A 19,327-nucleotide genomic window follows, 5' to 3' on the forward strand; every position below is an offset into this window, starting at 1 on the left:
GACGGAGATAGAGGCAGTGGGAAGTTTCGTTTGTTTTAATATGCAAGTAACTTTTTTAACAATAACATTCCATTTTATTATGTCAAAAGTTTTGGTTTTACAAATACACACACAGACAGACGCACAAATACATTGGCAAACACTCGGGACTGTGAGTGTAATTGTGTCTTTGTTATATATTTTTATTTTGCTTACATTTGCAACATTTTTGACTGCCGCCTTTTGTCGTCCTCATCGAGTCGAGTGTGTGTGTGCGGGTGTGTGCGTGTGTATTTCCATGTTAATGTTTGTTATTGTTGTTCTTTTGTTGGCGTTTATTGTTGCCATTTTGATATGCATGAAAAGGCAGCGGCGTCGGCGGTCGAAAGGGGGCGTGGCACATCGGCCATGTGACACTTTGCATAGGAACCAATGTTCAGGGGTATTTATTATTATTTTTTGGTTTGTTTTTGTATACTCAACTGTTTTTGTTTTTTCCCTTGTTTATTTGTTTATGAGTTGGGATCTGCACTTAGGCATTAGAAAAAGGAAGTATGGGGCACTGAGATTTTTTATTTCCGCGACAGCCATCAATTTCAAATCAAATTGATGCCTGAAATTTACGCAAATTTGAATAGCTGAAATATCTTACGAATATATGTGCATATATTTTCCCGCATTTCGCTGAGGAATGTCATACGAATCGAAGACAAAGCAGCGACATAATTTGATACAAATTTTCATTTTTCTTTCTTGCTTTTCGCGCTTTTCACTTCCGGTTGAACGGGAAAACTTGTTGTTGATGTCGTCGCCCTTCAACTTCGACAGTGGCTGCGTGCAAAGCCGCGAAAACTGTCAGTCGATGTGGTTGAAAATTGGGGCGAGAGAAGTGGTGAACGATGTGGGGGGTTGGGTTTGGAAAATTGCCAGGAGGGGTTGGATGATTGCGGCTCTTGCGGCTGCGATGCCAACATATCATTCTTCATTAAAATGCGCTTCAAAGTCAGCTCAACCGGCGCTCCTTTTTCGGAGTCGCAGTTGGTGTTAGGAAAGTGACAGGCGCTAGCCTGTGTAAGTGCCAAAATCCATCAACGTCAATGCCTTCCTTCACTTCTTCTCCTCCTCCTTTCCCTTCGCACTTTTCCCGCTTTCCACTTTTCCGAATTATATTCAAAGAAAATCGACTGAGTGAGGAGAAGTGGAGAGGTGAGGAGCGGGGTAATGAGGAATGAACATTGACTGACTGGGCGAACTGCAAATGTATGCAAATGATGATGCATGTGGCAGCGAAATGCGGTGACGCCGATTCCGAGGGGCGAACAATAATAACCCCCGTCGCAGTCGCCGATGTCTGTGCGGCTGACAGGCCACGGGAATAAGCGCAACCATCATGTTAAATTATGCAAATTCGATTTCAGTGAGTGAATGAAATGAAACGAGGTAAAGGAAAGGTTTTTCTGGCCGGGGACTTGGGCTGGGCTGACTTTGAAACTTTTGCCCAGCACACAAAACACAAAGCATGTGGTGCGGCACTGGAAGAAAAGTGTAGCCACAAAATAAAGTAGCTTTCTGAAGGAAGGAATATGATAGGGCATTTTTACCAATTAATTAGAATAGGCAATAGAAAGGTTTGTCGAATGAAATCTTTATCGCTTTCATCACTTAATTCAAGTAGTTATTTTATAAATTTTATTCAGGGTAATCAATAAAATTATATAAACGATTTTCAAAATTTAAAAATGAAAAGAAAAAATAAGAAATATGAAGCTACATTTTTTATTGCAGAAACATTCAAGGGAAAAACTACTTTACTTTTACCTATTTATACATTTGGAACTGAACATGTTTTATATTCTTATTCGAATTATTAAAAGGATATTCTGGATTGAAAAATTCAAACATAAGTAGTCCACAAAATCGACTAACATTTCCTATGCTTTAAGGGTCATTATTCCTATGGGTTGTGTTTCAACCGAATATTATAATATCTCCGGGTGTATTGATGTGGCGGAGGGTAAAAATTTGCAGCTTGACAATGGCAGGACCACAGGCAGCAGCCAGGAGCCAGGAGGCAAGAGCCGGTATTCAGGAGCCAGGAGCGAGTATCCAGGAGGCAGAAGACGAGACAGGCTGGCGGCTCATTTGATTAGAATATTCATGCATGCACTTCATTGTCATCAAGGCTGGCAGGCAGCAAAGTTGTCATCTCGTCCTAGGTCTTGTCATCTGTGCAATCAACACAATTGTGTGTCTCCGCCGTCCCGTCGTCCTTTTGTCTCCTTCGTCCCTTTGGTTCCTTGGGTTCCTTTGTCCCGCTCTCCGTCTGCCCCGCTGCCCTTTGACCCCTCGTCCCGCTACACCACCCAATCGCCGGTAATCAAAGCTGGCATGTGCGTGTATATGAGCAGCAGCAGAAGTTGCAACGGGTGTCGTCTAGTGGCGGATTCGAGCATTTTGCATAAGTAGCCGCATGAGTGTGGAGAACGGCTGAACGGCTCCTGTTGCTGACATAAGTTGGCATTGAATGCCTTTCCCCTTCGTCTGGCTTAAAGCGCTTTTGGGCCTAATCACTGCGACTGGGAGCTGTCATTAGGTAATTGTAATCGAGGTCGAAACCCGGCACTCTGCTGAGTTACCGTTTCGCTAACCAAAAGGACCGGGTCAGCACTCAATTAGTTTTGGGGAACAAAATACGTACACTCTATTTACCCAGATTTAAATTGGATCTTCAAGTGAAAACCTTGAGTCAATCGACGCACTCAATTGATGGCATTGTCAAGTTGTGCTGCCAAAAACATAAATTGAATTAAAACGTCGTTTTAGATTCGAAATTAATTCGAAATGTCTCGCTTTGTCAAATTAACTTTTAATTGCCGCAGAAGCCAACAAAGAGAGACCTCCGCTCCGAGTCGTCGTCTTGCAGCTGACACACAAAAACAAATTCCAATTAATATGGCGAACGCACACACGTATAGTTGTATATACGTATACGTATATACTGCGCACACCTATACACACTCATAAATACCTGGGCGGCTGACACACACAGATGCGCGCACTCGAGGACACAACAATAGAGCGCCCGTAAAGTAGACTTCAAATGTTGGCCTGCATTGTCGTCTATCATATCAAAAGCGGCGCAAACCCCATAAATGCCAATAATTAATGTGACATTTTCGGCGTAATTGAGGCAAGTATGCAGCAGTTGCAGCAGCAAAAGGAGAGTTGCCTCTGCTCATAGGAAACCTGTCACAACCACACACACACGCACACACACACACATACAAATATCGGGTGGAAATGTATCTAGGCATGCGAGGAGAGTATCTGAATCCCAGTGTGTGCATGCGTGTGTTTCAAAGCATTCCCCAAAACTGCATGGCATGCCAAGTGGCAAACTGCTTCTATTTCCCCTCCCTCCTCCCCCTTCCCCCTTCCCCTTGACTTGCCTGGCTAATTGAATTTCTGCAGAGAGCTCTGGCAAATTCTACGAGTGGGCGAACCCCCGAAAAAAAAAAAATAGAACCCAAGAAAAAACCCAAAATCGAGTGTGCAACAAAATTGTGTCGCAGCAAACTCTCAGGTGCGTGCTCCTCCTCCGAGTCTCGGTTTAAAGAGGAAATTTATTGCCTGCAAAGAAGGCAACAAAAAAAAAAAAAGAAGAAAAATGTACGGGAAAAAAGTTAAGTAGCCTTCACATAATTGCTCAGAGAAAAGTTTTAATACCCCATCCCCGCCGACCGACTCACAGGGCTTTTGGCTCAAAGTTTGCAATGACAGTTTAAGTTGTTTTTCAGGCTGTTGCTGCTGATGCTGATGCTGCTGCTTTGGCTGCTCCACTTGTTGTTTGGCCAACAAATTTTTACAGCCAGCCATTGTGAGGTGGAGGGGAGTTAAAGGGGGAAGGGGGGGAATGAAGCTTCCGCCGGTTGTCAACTCTCACTTGCTCACATGCACATCCATATCCACACACTCACGATTCACATTCACTTCCAGATATATATCACCGTGGCAGCTCTGCTGGCATCATCATTTCATTTCAATTTCAATTTATATGAGCAAAGTTTTATGAAGTGCATGTCATGCTGCCTGTCGCTTTGCTCTACTCCCATTTCCATTCCTCAGCCACCTCCACTATCCACCAACCACCTCCATATCCTCATCCACCCACTGGGTGGGTGGCAGTGCATTTATTAAATTTCATTTCATTTCAGCTCTATACTCATGTTTATTTTACAGCACACTAAAAAGTTCTAACAAGTGCTGATTGAGTGCGCTGGCAAAAACTGTCAAACAGAACCGAACAAAAGCCCGAACCGAACCACACACGCTCTGTTGTAAAACTCAAATTGAATTTAACGCTTATGACATGCGAGAGCTTTGCTTTATTTGATTCTTTATAATAATGGTTGAAAGTGTGATGAGATTTTGGATTTTGCCCGCTCGACCGAAGTTGATTGGATCGAGAGTGCGATCGAAAAAGGGTTCCTCTCTTTATGGTTGCACTTTACTTTAGTAGATATTAAATAATATTGATATGAAATTGGAGGCCAAAACCCTTTAAAACAAAGCTGATAATATAAGATGCTGATTTTTCCTCAATCGATTAAAGATTTCCACGCTATCTTCTTATATGAAATCCTAAATCTAACTAAGCCAAACTTTCCATAATTAGAGTTCCACCCACCCAAAGGACTCGTTAAACAGTGCACTTAATGCGCCTTAATTAAAACAAAACTCTCTCTTTGCTCTCTGTTCAAGTACTTGCCACAGTCTATAACTATTTATTGCGTGCCAAGAAGCAGCATTTATAGTGGCACAAGAAAAAATCGGAGTAATAATAATAATGTAAGTTGTGGCATAAGCTCATAAGTGCCATTTAAGCCGCAGTCATCCTTGTTGCTCTTGCCGCTGGCAAGCCAAAAGTCCTGGACTCCCGACTGCAAAATGCCATACAGGCTAAGGAATTAAAATACATATCAGCCAAAGGGGGGAGAAAGAAAGAAACAAACGCGAACTTTTGCGTCTATAGACCAAAAACCCGAAACCAGAAAACCCAACAAACTTTGCCGTCGTCGTCGTTGTGTAGTCGCCATGGCCACAAGTCTTTTGTGAGTCCTGATCCTGTGTTCCTGAGCCTCCCAGGACCCAAAATGTGTGTGTGTGTTTGATGCAGCTTAAATTTAATTGCACTATGGCCAAAGTTTCATATGCAAGTGGAAGGGGAATGGATTTCAGAAGGCAGCCCCAGCCGAGTCCAATAAATTTTTATCACATACAACTAGAAAAGGCGTTCCGCTTCTTGCCCTGCTTAATGCTAATTAACATGCAACACGCCCGAAACTATGCAACGAACTCACAAACACACTCATACACACAAACACACATACACATGCGAAGGTCAGAGCAATTAAACGTGGCCAAGGAGCTGGCTTCCCGGGCAGGAAGTGGCTGAAATTTGATGCCGTCAAGCCGGGCCAACGGGTCATAAAAGAACCACAAAGTGCCAGCAACTTATGCTACTTTCCGGCCAGCTTAGATGGAAAAGAATGGCGGGAATGGCACTGGGGATATTACATACCCTAACCAGGTTAATAACATCCTTGAAAGGTGGGAGAACCACTAAGAAAATAAATTATTTCTGTAAACATCTGTCGATGGGAAAAAAACCATAGAAACCAATTTGATATTTTGGCGAATCAAATCTACACTGACGAGCAAAACTGTAACACGATTTCATTGTTTCAACTTCAAAGGTCTGTAACTTTTTTTCTAATGCACGGATTTTGAAGATCTTAGTCTTGTTTTGTAGGTTATATTATTTACTACTATTAAGTAAAATTCAAAGCCATTTGATATCAGTTTAAGAAAATGACGCCCCAAACTGTAAAAAAAGTCAAATGTTACAGTTTTGCACTCTGGTTATTTTTTTAAGAAATATTTTTATTAATGATTTTTTAATAGTGAGTTCACATCCCCTTGGACTCTTTTAGCTCTTCTATGCGTCTGGGCATATTTTGGGTATACCGTCGTACCATTTCGGGGAATATCATTCCATACGCCCTGTTGCCGCTCTCACAACTCCTTCATTCCACTTGGAGGAACTGCATATTTCTCCAGCTGCGATTTTACATGACTCCACAAGTTTTCTGTTGGATTCATGTCGGGAGATTGTAGTCGCCACTTCATAGATTGAAATTTCTGTTTTGAAATCCAATTTTTTACCAATATGGACGTGTGCTTGGGGTCGTTGTCTTGCTGAAAAACGCATTTTTCGGCAGAAAGACCCAATTTTCCAAACTTCCTTTGGAAGATTTTCTTGTAAAATGGATAGATATTGCTCCTTTTGCATTATTCCATTGATTAACAACAAGGAACCAACTCCATTTAAATTAATGCTCCCCCAAACCATGGAACCGCTAGCGGTTTGTCACTCATTCCTTGGTGACTGGATCGTGGGATCTCTAGTCCAATACCAAGAGCGCCCATCTGACTCGAAGCGATTAATTTTTGTTTCATCCGACCATAAAACCTTGAAAACAAAAGTATTTTGGAATTGTTTGCTTTTTAAGACACTGGTAGCAATGACTTACAGTATCCCAATTCGCTATCAAGCACGGTGGCGGTTCCATCATGGTTTGGGGGAGCATTAATTTAAATAGAGTTGGCTCCTTGTTGTAAATCGATGGAATATTGCGAAAGGTGCAATATCTATCCATTTTACAAGAAAATCTTCCAAAGGAATTTTGGAAATTTGGGTCTTTCTGCCGAAAAATGCGTTTTTCAGCAAGACAACGACCCCAAGCACACGTCCATATTGGTAAAAAATTGGATTTCAAAACAGAAATTTCAATCTACGAAGTGGCGACTACAATCTCCCGACATGAATTCAACAGAAAACTTGTGGAGTCATGTGAAATCTCATCTGGAGAAATATGCAGTTCCTCCAAATGGAATGAAGGAGTTGTGAGAGCGGCAACAGGGCGTATGGAATGATATTCCCCGGAAATGGTACGACGGTATACCCAAAATATGCCCAGACGCATAGAAGAGCTAAAAAGAGTCCAAGGGGATGTGAACTCACTATTAAAAAAATCATTAATAAAAATATTTCTTAAAAAAATAACCAGAGTGCAAAACTGTAACATTTGACTTTTTTTACAGTTTGGGGCGTCATTTTCTTAAACTGATATCAAATGGCTTTGAATTTTACTTAATAGTAGTAAATAATATAACCTACAAAACAAGACTAAGATCTTCAAAATCCGTGCATTAGAAAAAAAGTTACAGACCTTTGAAGTTGAAACAATGAAATCGTGTTACAGTTTTGCTCGTCAGTGTATCTTTATTCAACCAAAAATTATCATATTTTTTTTCTTTCCTTATAAATAAATATACAAAAATTATGTATTTTATATGAGTAGGTATTCAAAAAAACCCTTAAATAGAAAACAAAAGGTTTACATCGTCACAAAATATGTACTGTCAAGATATTTTCTTAACTCTTAATAAGTCGAACAAAAAACATTTACTTTTGCACTACTAATTTTACCTATCAAAAGGTAACATATTTGATCCAAATTATTTGCTGTGAATATAAGAATTTCCTAAGCAAAATACGTGGCAAAGCAATACCCTGTTCAGAACATTGGCAATATTGCCGCCTCCCGCAATTTCGTTTCATTATGTGGCCATGTTGGTGGCAAGTGTGCTTTATTAACACATTTCGTGGCCCACCCGCACATATACGTAAGAACATAACTTTTTTAATACCCATCGCCATTGCCGTTGCCGTCGCCATTGCCAGTTGCCAGCTGCCCTGGCATGACTACCAGGACTTGCAGGACCTGGTCGGTCTGGCTTTAGTTGTAATAGTTTAATAAAGTAGTAAAAGCTGCGGAAATTAGATTTGACCGCAACACACGGGCACAGGAGACCCGAGTTGGAGTCCAGACGAAACTTTGCCGCAGCCCAGGAGAGCAAAAAATGTTGTACAAGCCGCACGGATAGGCGGCTTCCTTGCCCGGCCCAGGTTCTTCTGGGGGCTCTCCTGGATTCTTGTCAATAAAAATGTCAAAAAAGTTTCGGCTAAGCATTAAGCACAAAGTTTGGAAAGGGAAAAGGGAGAGGACTTGGTGAAAAGGGTTGCCAGGGATACTTATACAAGGAGCTGGCTGATGAGGATGTATCCCGGGCTGGAGATTGGGATGTGGATGTCCTGATTAAGGACAAGACGAGTCCCAGAGGCAGCAGAAGCAGGGCCCTCGGCAGCAAATTTAATTAACTCAGTTGAGCGCGCTTCCTCCTATCGTTGCTCGGGCATCAATAAAAGATTAGTCCTATCAGCCATGAAATATGCCACTTACGATATTTGTTTTAGTTGTGCTGGGGATTATTGAAAAATTAATGCAATAACGTGCTCAGTTTTGTGTTTTCCTTATCGATAAGAGATTCTAGTATACAGCTGCTGCCGTAGGCTTTAATATTTTTAATAAGCTGCGTAAAGGAAGACGCCACTCAGCTCGCTTCTGAACTTATTAAATTTCAGACAAGGAGCCTCTGTCTAATGGCTCCTGCTGCTTGGGTTGCCTGTGTTGCTGCCACCTGTCAGTTGCACATATTTTGTTATTATTATCGGGAGGTTATACTATAAAAGAGGAGAGGCGCCCAACCGTATGCCACATACATATTCTGCAGCTCATTTTCTAGCTCATTGCCGGGGCCAAGACATGAGCTAAATTAATTTATTCCGCTTTTGTTGTTAGACAATATCCTTTTCAGCCTCCTGGCTGCTGGCTCCTGAGTCCTTGCTCATGGCTTCCTCGTAACAGGATACATGGCAAGGAGGCAGCTTGAGCTTCGAGCCGCGAAGGCATTTAATGAAAATGGAAACGTCTATGCGGCCCAAAAACTGGAATCCCGGGAAAACTCCGCTGCCGCTATCCTTTTTCAAAGCTGCGAGGCAACGAAATAAAATAATATAAAACTGACACCGGGAGTGAGCCTGTTTTCCTTGTGGGTTGCTAAGCTGCGTCAAGTGGCGACAGGATGTCCTTAAGTTCTGAATTCGAGGGGAAAGGGTTCTCCCCTCCAAAAAACATGGCAACAATTTTGCAAATGAGCCGAGAGAGATTTGAATTTTGCCTCTTAACAGTTTCTTAAGTTGAATTTATTCTTTAGATAGATTCTTTATTCTGTTTTAAAATCCCCACTCATTGAGCTTTCCTTCTTTTTTGTTTTAGGTAAGTGCCCCAGGCTTCATCCTTACAACAGAACACGTGATCCACGTGGCGGTAAGCAGATGAAAATCAATATTTACACTTCCAATCCATTCAAAGAATTTGTTCCAAGAAGCTAATATTGTTGTTCGACCACAGCATATGTTATTCACCGCAGAAACAGAGGCTCTGTCAAAATGCAAATGAGCCTGTTGTTGCCTCTGTATCGTTGTCAACCACAAAAAGTGTCGACTTTCACCAAATTGACAGGCAACAATGCATAATAATGAGCTTCGATTGCAGTGATATAAGCGATAGGCCTTTGTAGATTTTTGCATATTATAATGACTGCATTTTCCACCGTTTCCTTGGTAGTTTGGTTAACCACTTTGGCAGTTGACTAATTTTATGAAGATGTCTTTTCAATTTCACTTTGAAATCGGATGCGAAATCTTGCAAAAAGTGCGCACTTCAAACCAGAATTAATACTACAAGCAAGAAATGAATGAATAAATTAATTGCAAGGCAATTTTCTTTAATAATTTAAATTGTGATAAAGATAAGCAAATAAATCTGTCGGGCAAATTAACATTTACTTGGAAACACACTTTACTTATCAGTCGTAAAAAAACATTTATTGCTGAATTAAATCACTCAATTTTCGTTAATGAATTTCAAACACTTCATGCACTATTTTTTCTAAGTGCAAGCTCAAGGCGTTTTTGCTTTGCCGTATTGCTTCCCTTATTTTCTCCATAGCTTTTTGCCACTGTTTGGTCGGCACTCAATCAAAAATCACATTTCCGTGTCGGCTGTTCGGCGCAAAAAGCAAATAGCTCATACACCCGCACAGATGAAGCAAATGTAATTAAAATTCGATATACTTGTTTTCACAAAACGGCCCGCAGAGAGATCCTATGAAAAGTGGCAGGCGATGGCGATGGAGGGAAATTGGGGAAAGGAGTTAGGCCTCGGTTTGGACCATGTTTTTATATCGCCTACGGGGGCGGTGGTGTGGCACTGAGTTAAAATTGTGGGCGGGGAGTTGCATACATCATCATCATCATCATCGTTGCTGGCAACAGCATTTGGCAAAAATTTTAGCTTCAATTTAAATTTTTGGTCAGATTTGCACGTACTCAGGTTCGCTTCGTGTGTTTTTGTAATTACATATACACACGCACACAACCACACAATTCATGCAAATTGATGTTGCTTTTAGCACACACACACACTCGCAGAAAATCTATCTTCGAACCAAGAAACCTTTATCGGGTCATAAGTTCAAAAGATAATTTGGTTTATATTCGAGAACTACCCTCTAATCTTATTAATATTTCAAGGCAGATAAATTAAATTTATGAGCAACATTTTATTATATATTGGGGTTGTTTTTTATGAACATTGCGAAAGCCTTAGTAATCTGCTTTTTTAAATAGACAATAAATCTTTAGATAAAGTTCCTTAATTTAGTGCTGACTTGTTTTCCTGAGTGCACGAAATCCTGTGGAAAAAAAGCGAGCAGAAGCTGCATGGGAAATTCTCGGCTGTTGTCTGCGCTACTTTTCAGGACCTGGCCCACAACAATGAAGATTTATAATGCCCTTCTGGCCATCAGCTCACCTCCGGGTTGCCATGGCAATGCTTCGGGCCTAAAGCACTGTATGCCATAATAGCCATATATTAGGGTTCAGCGGCGATTTGGCAGCAGTCGTCGACAACAATTGAGAGAAAGGGCGAGTTGGTAAAAACAAGGCAGGCAGCAGGCGCTTATAGCTGGTAATTGGAATCAGCTTAGACCGCTGAAATCCACAACAACAGCCTCACGTAAAACGGGCAGATGGATTTCTCTGCAGCACAAAATATTATTCAAAACATGGATTTTAAGCTGCCATCCTGACTGGCTGGTTGGCATTGTATAAGTTATGCCAATCACATAACAAAATATATGTTTTTGCCCGACTCGAAATTAAATAAGAGCCGCAGAGCCAGCACGGCCACTCCCAGTGGCAACAACTAGCTTGGCTAACAAAAACAACAACGACAACCAGCAACAACAACCACTGCAAATCGCACACTCGAGCGCAGAGCGTAACAAAATTCAATATCGCTTTTAATTGCATGTTGCCGGGGCAACAGCAACATCAACAGCATCACCAGCAGCAGCAGCAGCAACATCAGCAACAACAACAACAAGAGACAGACATTGTAAGCCCCTTGCAAACTGAACCGTCAAACGGATGAATGAAGAGGGGGGAGTGGTTGCGGGTTACGGGTTGCAACAGGCCACTTATATAAGCCCGAATGCCCGGGACGAACCTGTAATTTAGCAAAATGTTATGTAAACTTTAAATCGAGTTATGCATTTTAATTGGTTGTTGTACAATTTCGCAAGCGGCACGTTTTGTTTGCCACATCAGAGAGCACGGAGCCGAGCTTCCATTTTGCATACACAGATACGGAATATGAATATATATATATATAAATATAGAGTGTGTATATATAGAGACAAGCATGCTACACAACAATTGAAAATGCAATGGCTCACAGATTTTTGCGTAATGCAATTGAAATCTTGTTCAATTTGAGCAATTTGCGATATTATTTTAGACAATTTATAGTCCTTTCTTTCATAAGTTTTTCATTCCTGGCGGGCAAAAAGTTGAGAGTTTTTGTTCCCCAATCCTGGGAGAATCTTTGTTTCATGTTTATGGCCCCCAAGGATGCAAGGCGGCGAACAAGAAAACTCCCATTTCTTTTTTCTTGAGGCATCTCCTGCCGGAAGGGCACTTCTGGTTACAAATTTCCGGTTAATTAAATAAATTTCGACCCGCGCTTGTGTTGCTTCTGTGTGTGCAGCAAGTGCATCTGCGCTGCCAGCTTAATGGTAATCTACCCGATGGCTTAATTGCTGCCAGTTGCCACTGCCACTGCCACTGCCACTGGTAGTTGCCACAGCAAATTGCACCCAAAAGGCCAGGGCCGACTCCTTCTTAGTTTCATTCGCCGTCTGAGACGCGAAAACCCATCTCAAACTCAAACTCAAAGGAGGTCTCCTTGGTTCGTCCTTCGTCTAGGATGCTAACTCATTTTAATGATGCTGCTACCTGGCTGGGCACCAAGTGCAGATTCTCTTGGCCCGGTGTCGTCTTCCGCCGCCGGTTTTGGTCGCAACTTCGAGGCAATTATGGCCAACTTGCCTGTGCTTACATGTGGCCAAATTGTTGTGGCCGTCTACGTTTCCCCAGTCGGTCGCATTAAAAATGAATAATGTGCGCGACTTGGGCGCACAATTTATGCACTCACTGTCCAGATGGTTACCAAATAGCTGGCAGGATGGCTCGCTGGCTGGCTGGATGGCTAGCTGGGTAGCTGGATAGCTGACTTTGGGCCCTTTTCAATCATGTCCAAATCCATGCAATCAAATTCCCGGGCACAATACAATTAGCCTCTCCCTTCAGCTCCGCTGAGAAAACAAAAATAAATTTGCTGCATGCTTTCGGACGCGCAGTTTATTAGGCTTAACCTACCTGTCCGTTCTGTTAGAAAACAAAAAATTAAACAAAAAAAAATACAGGACTAAACAGGACTCGGGGCTCGTCCTGCCCACGCTTTGATGTCGAGGCTAAGCCAGGTGAAATTGATTTTCCCTACCTGGACATCCGTGGCTCTCTCCGTGTTTCTGTCTTTATTTTTATTCCCCTCCCCAGGAGTCAGCAATAAAGTTCAAATGAAGCGAGTCGCTATTAAGTTATGCGGCCTTAGTTGCAGCCCTCTTTTTTGATTTTTTTTTTTTTTTTTTTTGCTCTGAGTTGTGTTGTATTCTTGGGCTAAATAAGTGGACGCATAAATCGCCAAAGGATATGGAATGAAATGCTGCGGAATAAATGCTGAAACAATAAAGGTAGAGTAGTTGCAAAGGAGAGTGAGTAGAAAGTAGTTGCCAGAGATTAAAGTTCATTCAAGGCTCCTTTCCGTTTTGCAGCTGGCCAAAAACCTCGGCGCCCCAAACTGTGCTGCGGTTTTAGTTGCATTTGACTTTGCGGTTTGACGTTGTTGCGTTTGTTGCCTCGTTGTTTTGTTGTATGTTTTTATGTATTTTTTTTTTTTTTTTTTGCCACACCGCTCCGATGCTTTCTGCCAGCACACGCAACAGCTTTTTGTTCACACTTTCGCCTGGCAAAACAATTTTCCTCCCAAATCTGGCCAGAAAAGTGGGGTTGCCTGTTGGCATCGCCTGCCCCGCATGCATTGCGGTTTCTGTTGCATAATTATTATGTTGCGGTTACTGTGCCCCCCGGAAAAACCTCCCCCTTCGATCTTGCCACTCCCGACTCCTTGCCACCAGTTTTGCAGGTTCGTGTTTCGTGTTGCTGCCGCTTGCTGCAGAAGCATTTACCTTGTTTGTGGTTCGCTGAGCGCTGGCAACAGTTTTTCAGGTCCTGAAATTACTTTGGTCTGGCCAGCGGTGCGGGGCGTTGCTTTAAATCTTTGACGGTGCAGTTTATTTAGGCGGTTAATGGTACGCTTTTTCTGTAATTCCCCCCCACTACCCCCAAAAACACCTCGCAACTTTAACGAGTTTTAAAGTGGTATTTGCGGGCAATCGTCGATGATTTGATGGAAAAAATAATTGAATCGGTTGCAGAGACAATGGCCTGTTTTATTTTAGCAATAGGCCCTAACTATGCCAACTTCTGGGTTAAATTCCAATGATTTTCGGGACTTCGCCTTTGACATGGGTCCCTTTTTGTCGGTATGCTGAGAGTATTCGGTTGGGCAGGGGCCGGGGGTAAAATAGTAAATAACAACAAACAGCAGAAGGGCAGAAGAGCTGACAAGACAACGCCAGGAAGTTCCAACAACAAGAAAAGCAACAAGAACAGCAACATTTTTCGGCTGCGTCCAACAAATGTTACACAAAACCCAAAAGATGGGAAGGGTGAACACTGAACACTGAACACTGAACACTGACTATTTGGCTTGTCCTGCTCAGGCTGCTTTTGCTTCTTCGTCTGTTGGTGTCATTTGTTAAAGAGGCTTGTCAACATGCCTTATAACAAGCTGGCTCGGACTTGAGGCCCAGATCTCCACTGTAAAGTGGGTTCGGTTTGGTTCGGTTCGGTTTGGTTTGGTTTGGTGTAGAAGCGAACTAAAAGCGACAACGAAGAAGTTTTTGCTCAGACCAAAAGCAATAATATTTCAGCTTTTGTTATAGGTTCTGGCCTTTCTCGCTTTCGAATCGTACAAGTAGTGGTAGTGGTAGTGGGGTAGCTTCTGTGTTTGTGGTGGTGCTCGCTCGGCTTGTTTGTTGTTCGTATTTTGTAGCATACTTTTGTGCATTATTTGCACAGCACTTGTACAAAACTAGAGACGAAAAGCTTTGGCGTTGCACTATGGGGCATTTGCCCACATTTTGTGGCCAAAACCCATTTTTTAAAAGTCGGTAAAAAAATTTTTTTTAATCGCAATGAGTTAAGATAACATTGAGGTAAAATGTTACGTTCTTAAAATTTTAACAGACCGCACCACTGTTAAGATATCAGCTGTCAAAGTCAGCTGTTTTTTAACAGAAGCACATGCTGTAAAATCGTTTGTATTTGTTCAAACTTTAAAATGTTTAAAAAGCGCATTTAAAACCAATTTTTGTAAAATATGTGAATGGAAGTCGATTCAGAATGGTTTGGAGTATATGTTTGTGAGCTTAAATTCTAAAAATTGATTGTGGCGTTCCTATAATCTTGTGTAAGTTCTAACCTCAAAAAATTGAAACGTAGTCTTACATTTTTGTTTTTAAATGGAGCAACAAAGTGAGTCCAGCGGAGTCCAGCTCTAAAACTTGTTTTATTTTGTAGAGTGATCAATTCTCCTTATACTCAGTTAATATAAAAGTGCACTTTTGCGCACTTTCTTCAAAATTTAACTTTTAAGGTGCTAACCTAGCAATAGAAATTTAACACAGTTTGAGAGAAGAAATGGCACTTGGCCAAGCTCGCAAACATTTTTTACTATAAAAAACGCTAAGAACCAGGTGGACCATGAAAAATAAGTCTGAAAAACATAAACATATTAACTAAAAGTAAAGTTTTATACTTTTATGTAACAGGGTCTAAAAAAGTGTTCCGCAAAATACAAAAAAATCGATATAATCATTAAAAAAAAGTTAGAACAACGAATTTTTTTTTAAATTGTTTTGTTTAATAATTCTAGTCAGAAAATAAAAACAAAAATTTTTTTTTTTTAATATTATTAATTAAAAAAATTTTTTTAATCTAAAAAATGGGCGAAGCCACGCCTTGTTTTCTTAAAAACATGCCTTATTTTTTTATTAACTCGAATCAAAAAACAGATCACAAAAAGGTTGATTAGTTTTCAAGTTATTAATTAATGTAACAAAAACTGGTCGTTTGCCCCATAGTGCGTTGGCTTTTCAATTTCCCAGAGACATTTGTCTGTGTGTGTACACAAAATATTATTTTCTTAATTGGTGTTTATTGTGTGTCAGCCGCACACACACACACACACACACACATATATATATATAGAAACAAATACACCAGCACCAGACCAAAGCGAATGGGAACTTTTTGGCCAACACTCGAAGGGGCCATAAAAATGTCAGCATATCTGGATCTACTCTCATCTATTAAATGCTGCCCCCAAAAATTTTTGCCTTGTTGAAATGTAATTTTCATTTGACCTTTTCGCTTACATTTTACCCTAGTTTGGATTCCCAGTAAAATCTCCCCCGCCTGAAAGACAAAAAGATGCACGTTTTACCGAGCGTATCTTGTCCACTGGCAAATTGCTTATGAAATTGCAATTTGAGCTCACTCCGGGCACTGATTTTTATTTAATTTGGCCTGCAGTCCTGCCGGGTTACCACATCGTATTCGGGGTTAAAAAATGTATCACATTACACGTACGGGGAGCAACTATTTTGCATAGGATATCCAAAGCAAAGTCGGCCTGGGCCATGAATTCGCATATGAAGTGAAGTGAAGTGAAGTCCTTCGGACTCGAATGTTATTTACTGAAGTTGCAAATCCTCAAAATGCCTCAGGCCTCATGGCGAGCCCGAAACTTTTGTTGTTTATCAACTGGCAAAAGGTAGTCCGAAAGTTTGTCCAGCCTTTTTTTTTTGTTGCTTTTTTGGAACCCAAAATCAAGAATAATGGTCGCATTGGGCATTCGAACTACGTGTCGGTGCTTTTGTCCTGGGATACTCTCGAAAAAGTCTATATGATTTGTATGCAAAGTGCTGGGATCTCATGCCCCACAGAGTTCAATTTCAGTCGGGCATTCAGTCTTTGGGCTTCGGGTCACAGATGTGTGTGTTGGTGAAGTGTATTTGTGTGTATTTGTAGCTCATAGTTGGCCATATTGATAAGTTCTGCCAGCGACAGATTTGATTAGACATGCTGGTCAAAGTTTTGGGGGCAATACACACAAACACACACACAAGTAAACAGACTCACACAGATAGCAAATAGTTTGAAACGACATTAGCTACCTGCTGCCGGACATCATATGTTGCATTTGGATGAGTTTATTTGATTTCTTCTGCCGAGAGATCTCCCGAGATGCATTCAACTGCGAGTGTCATGCCGCAAATGCAATTTGCAACCCACTCCGTATCCGTATCCATTCCATATTCCATTCCACTGCCGCCACTACGGCTACCTTGTTTTCCTCCTCTGGCAACCCGAAAAAGGGGAGCCATCCTGAGCCATGCACATGCATCAAACAAATTCGATAGCCTTGCCATCGCATAATAAGCGTAAACGTTGGCTAACAAGATTCATGCTACGCTTTTGCGCCCAAGAGGCAAACATGCAATGGCCATCAGTCGTCCGGGGACCAAAAGACCGACCTCCACCTCATTGCCATCGCAGTCCGGCTGGTTATCCTCGATGTCCTGGCCATCCAACCTCCTATCCTACCATCCCATACTCATGCCAACAAATGACTATGACGCGGCGACCGGTGGCCAGCGAATGTCGCGCGCTTAATGCAACTTTGTTGCTGATGCTGATGCCTGGTTCCCAGTTGCCTTTCTCCCCTCGCTTTCTCCGCAACGGCAGCGATTGAAAAATCCCACTAGGGCGTTTTTAATTGGATTTTAAAATACTTGTCCCATGCAGCAGCAGTGGCAGCAGTAGCAGAGGAGGCAACATCAGGCATCAGGTCCTGGCCAAAACACGAGCCTGCCCCTCCCGGCGGCAACCGACAAGGCCAACATATCGACCAAAACCCCATTCACAGTTTCATATATGAGTGAGTGTGAGTGTGTGTGAAGGGGGGTTTTAGGGGGGTTAAAGGGGAAAGGGGGTTTATGGGAAAGGGGGGATGGAAAGGCTAAGGGGGCCTCAACACGCTCGTTATCCTTGTTTCCTGCTGTAGCTGCTGCTTCTGATTCTGCCTTCCCAAATGTCCTGATGTCCCAATGTCCTCCTGCCGCTTCTGCTGCTGCTGCTGCTGCTGCTGCTGCTGCTGCCATCGCTCCTGGCCTTTCTGCTCCTGCCGTTGCTCCTTCTCCTGCCGCCGATGTGCACAATTTGGTTACGTGTTTGACCGGCGGCGATTTTTCATGGCAAGGCGTATTTTTTTTCGTTCAGGGGGCTCTGGGCTTTCCCATACATTAATGGCATTGCAAATTTGTATTGCAAATGTGCAAGTTGTGGCCAAGCATGAATATGGGCCCCTTAACTTCTTACTCCCCCCGAAAAGTTTAATCGCATGTGGTGCGCCCGAAATCTCGTGCAACTCAATTGTCGCAGTTGAAAGATTGACCCATTAGGTTCATCAACTGAAAGGCCAGAAACCAAATAAAGCTATAAATTTCAATAAGCTATAAGATAAACTTGTGCTGGAAGAAACTTTAAGAGACAGACTACAACTTTGTTTTTCACTATAATTTTAATGAGAGCTCAACTTTTGCATTAGCATTAGCATATTTGATTAAAAAGTGTCATTAGGCTCGGGTCTTCAGCTGCTCAGCTGCTCAGGTCTAAAGAGTTCCGAGGCAGCTGGCTGCCTCATTTCACGCTTCACCGGAAGTTGCACAAGACGCTGGAAAACTGAAAACTTGGCGCACTTGCTCACATTTTAATTTCAACTAATTGCCAAGAATCAGGGAATCATCTCTCCCCGTCTTTTCAGCCCGTTAAGTAATTAAGGCATTGCACTTTGTTAGCTTTTTTGCCAGAGAACGTGTTGTCCTGCAACCTGTCCTTATGCACTAATTGTTAAAAGTGTCGTCCGTTGTCCGTTGCCTTGACTTGATTTGTATGTAGATTCAATTTGCCAACTTCAAAAGCAAAGTTGAGCCAGGGATTTGGATTGTGAGTCACCTCTTTCGCTGACTAATTTGCTTTTAATTAATATAATGACTCCAAGTTTGACAATTATCCGTGATGTTGAGCGACCGCCTGCAAAAGGGTAAATAAACTTATCAAATGGCTACCGAGAAAGTCAACTAAGCCGAAGTTCGGTGAAAGACATACAATTAGCCTGCCTGGCAAAGAACCCAAACTGTTTGTTCACGATGCTAATGAATGTCCAAGTTTCGTGGGGGGAGGGAAACCTAAAACTTTTCCATAAATACCAAATGAGATATAGAACTTACGCACTTGCGAACAGCTAACAACTAACAGCTAAGAGTTGTAACAATGGAAACATTTATAAAGCTTTTTCTGATATCTTTTTTTATGGTCCTCTTGTTAGAGGTGTTCGAACATTTTAAGCCCGCAACCCACGCAAGGTTTGCTTTTCACAAAGTTATGCCAAGAAAAATACATTTCACATAAAGAGAAAAAAGCCTTGCCAAAATATACAGCAAAAAAAAAACAAAAAACAAATAAACAAACAGACAGAAAAAGAAACAAAAAGGACACAACACCAAAAAAATGGAAAAGGAAAATCAACTTTGATTTAAGTTTACAAAAATGCTTAGCAATTGCCTTGCTTTTTTAACTTTTTTGTGTTGTGTTTTTTTTTTTTTTTTTTTTGGATTTTTTTTCATCTCGTTGTTCTCTTTCATTTTTCAGCTGTGTGGATTAACTGGCAACAAAATATTTTATTTTTTATTGCTTAGCCGCGCTGATTTGCACTCTTGTGTTCCAGCTTTT

At 41.7% G+C, this 19,327-nt stretch overlaps 1 protein-coding gene across 16 annotated transcripts in view; it reads left to right on the forward strand.

Annotated features, from left to right (window-relative positions):
- LOC108095412 (CUGBP Elav-like family member 4) overlaps window positions 1–19,327 on the forward strand; it is a 138,515-nt gene that overhangs the window by 71,160 nt on the left and 48,028 nt on the right. The gene's annotated exons all lie outside the window — the stretch shown is intronic.

The sequence above is a fragment of the Drosophila ficusphila genome, unplaced genomic scaffold, assembly GCF_018152265.1.
Source record: "Drosophila ficusphila isolate 14025-0441.05 unplaced genomic scaffold, ASM1815226v1 contig_286, whole genome shotgun sequence".
Classification (NCBI taxonomy): domain Eukaryota; kingdom Metazoa; phylum Arthropoda; class Insecta; order Diptera; family Drosophilidae; genus Drosophila; species Drosophila ficusphila.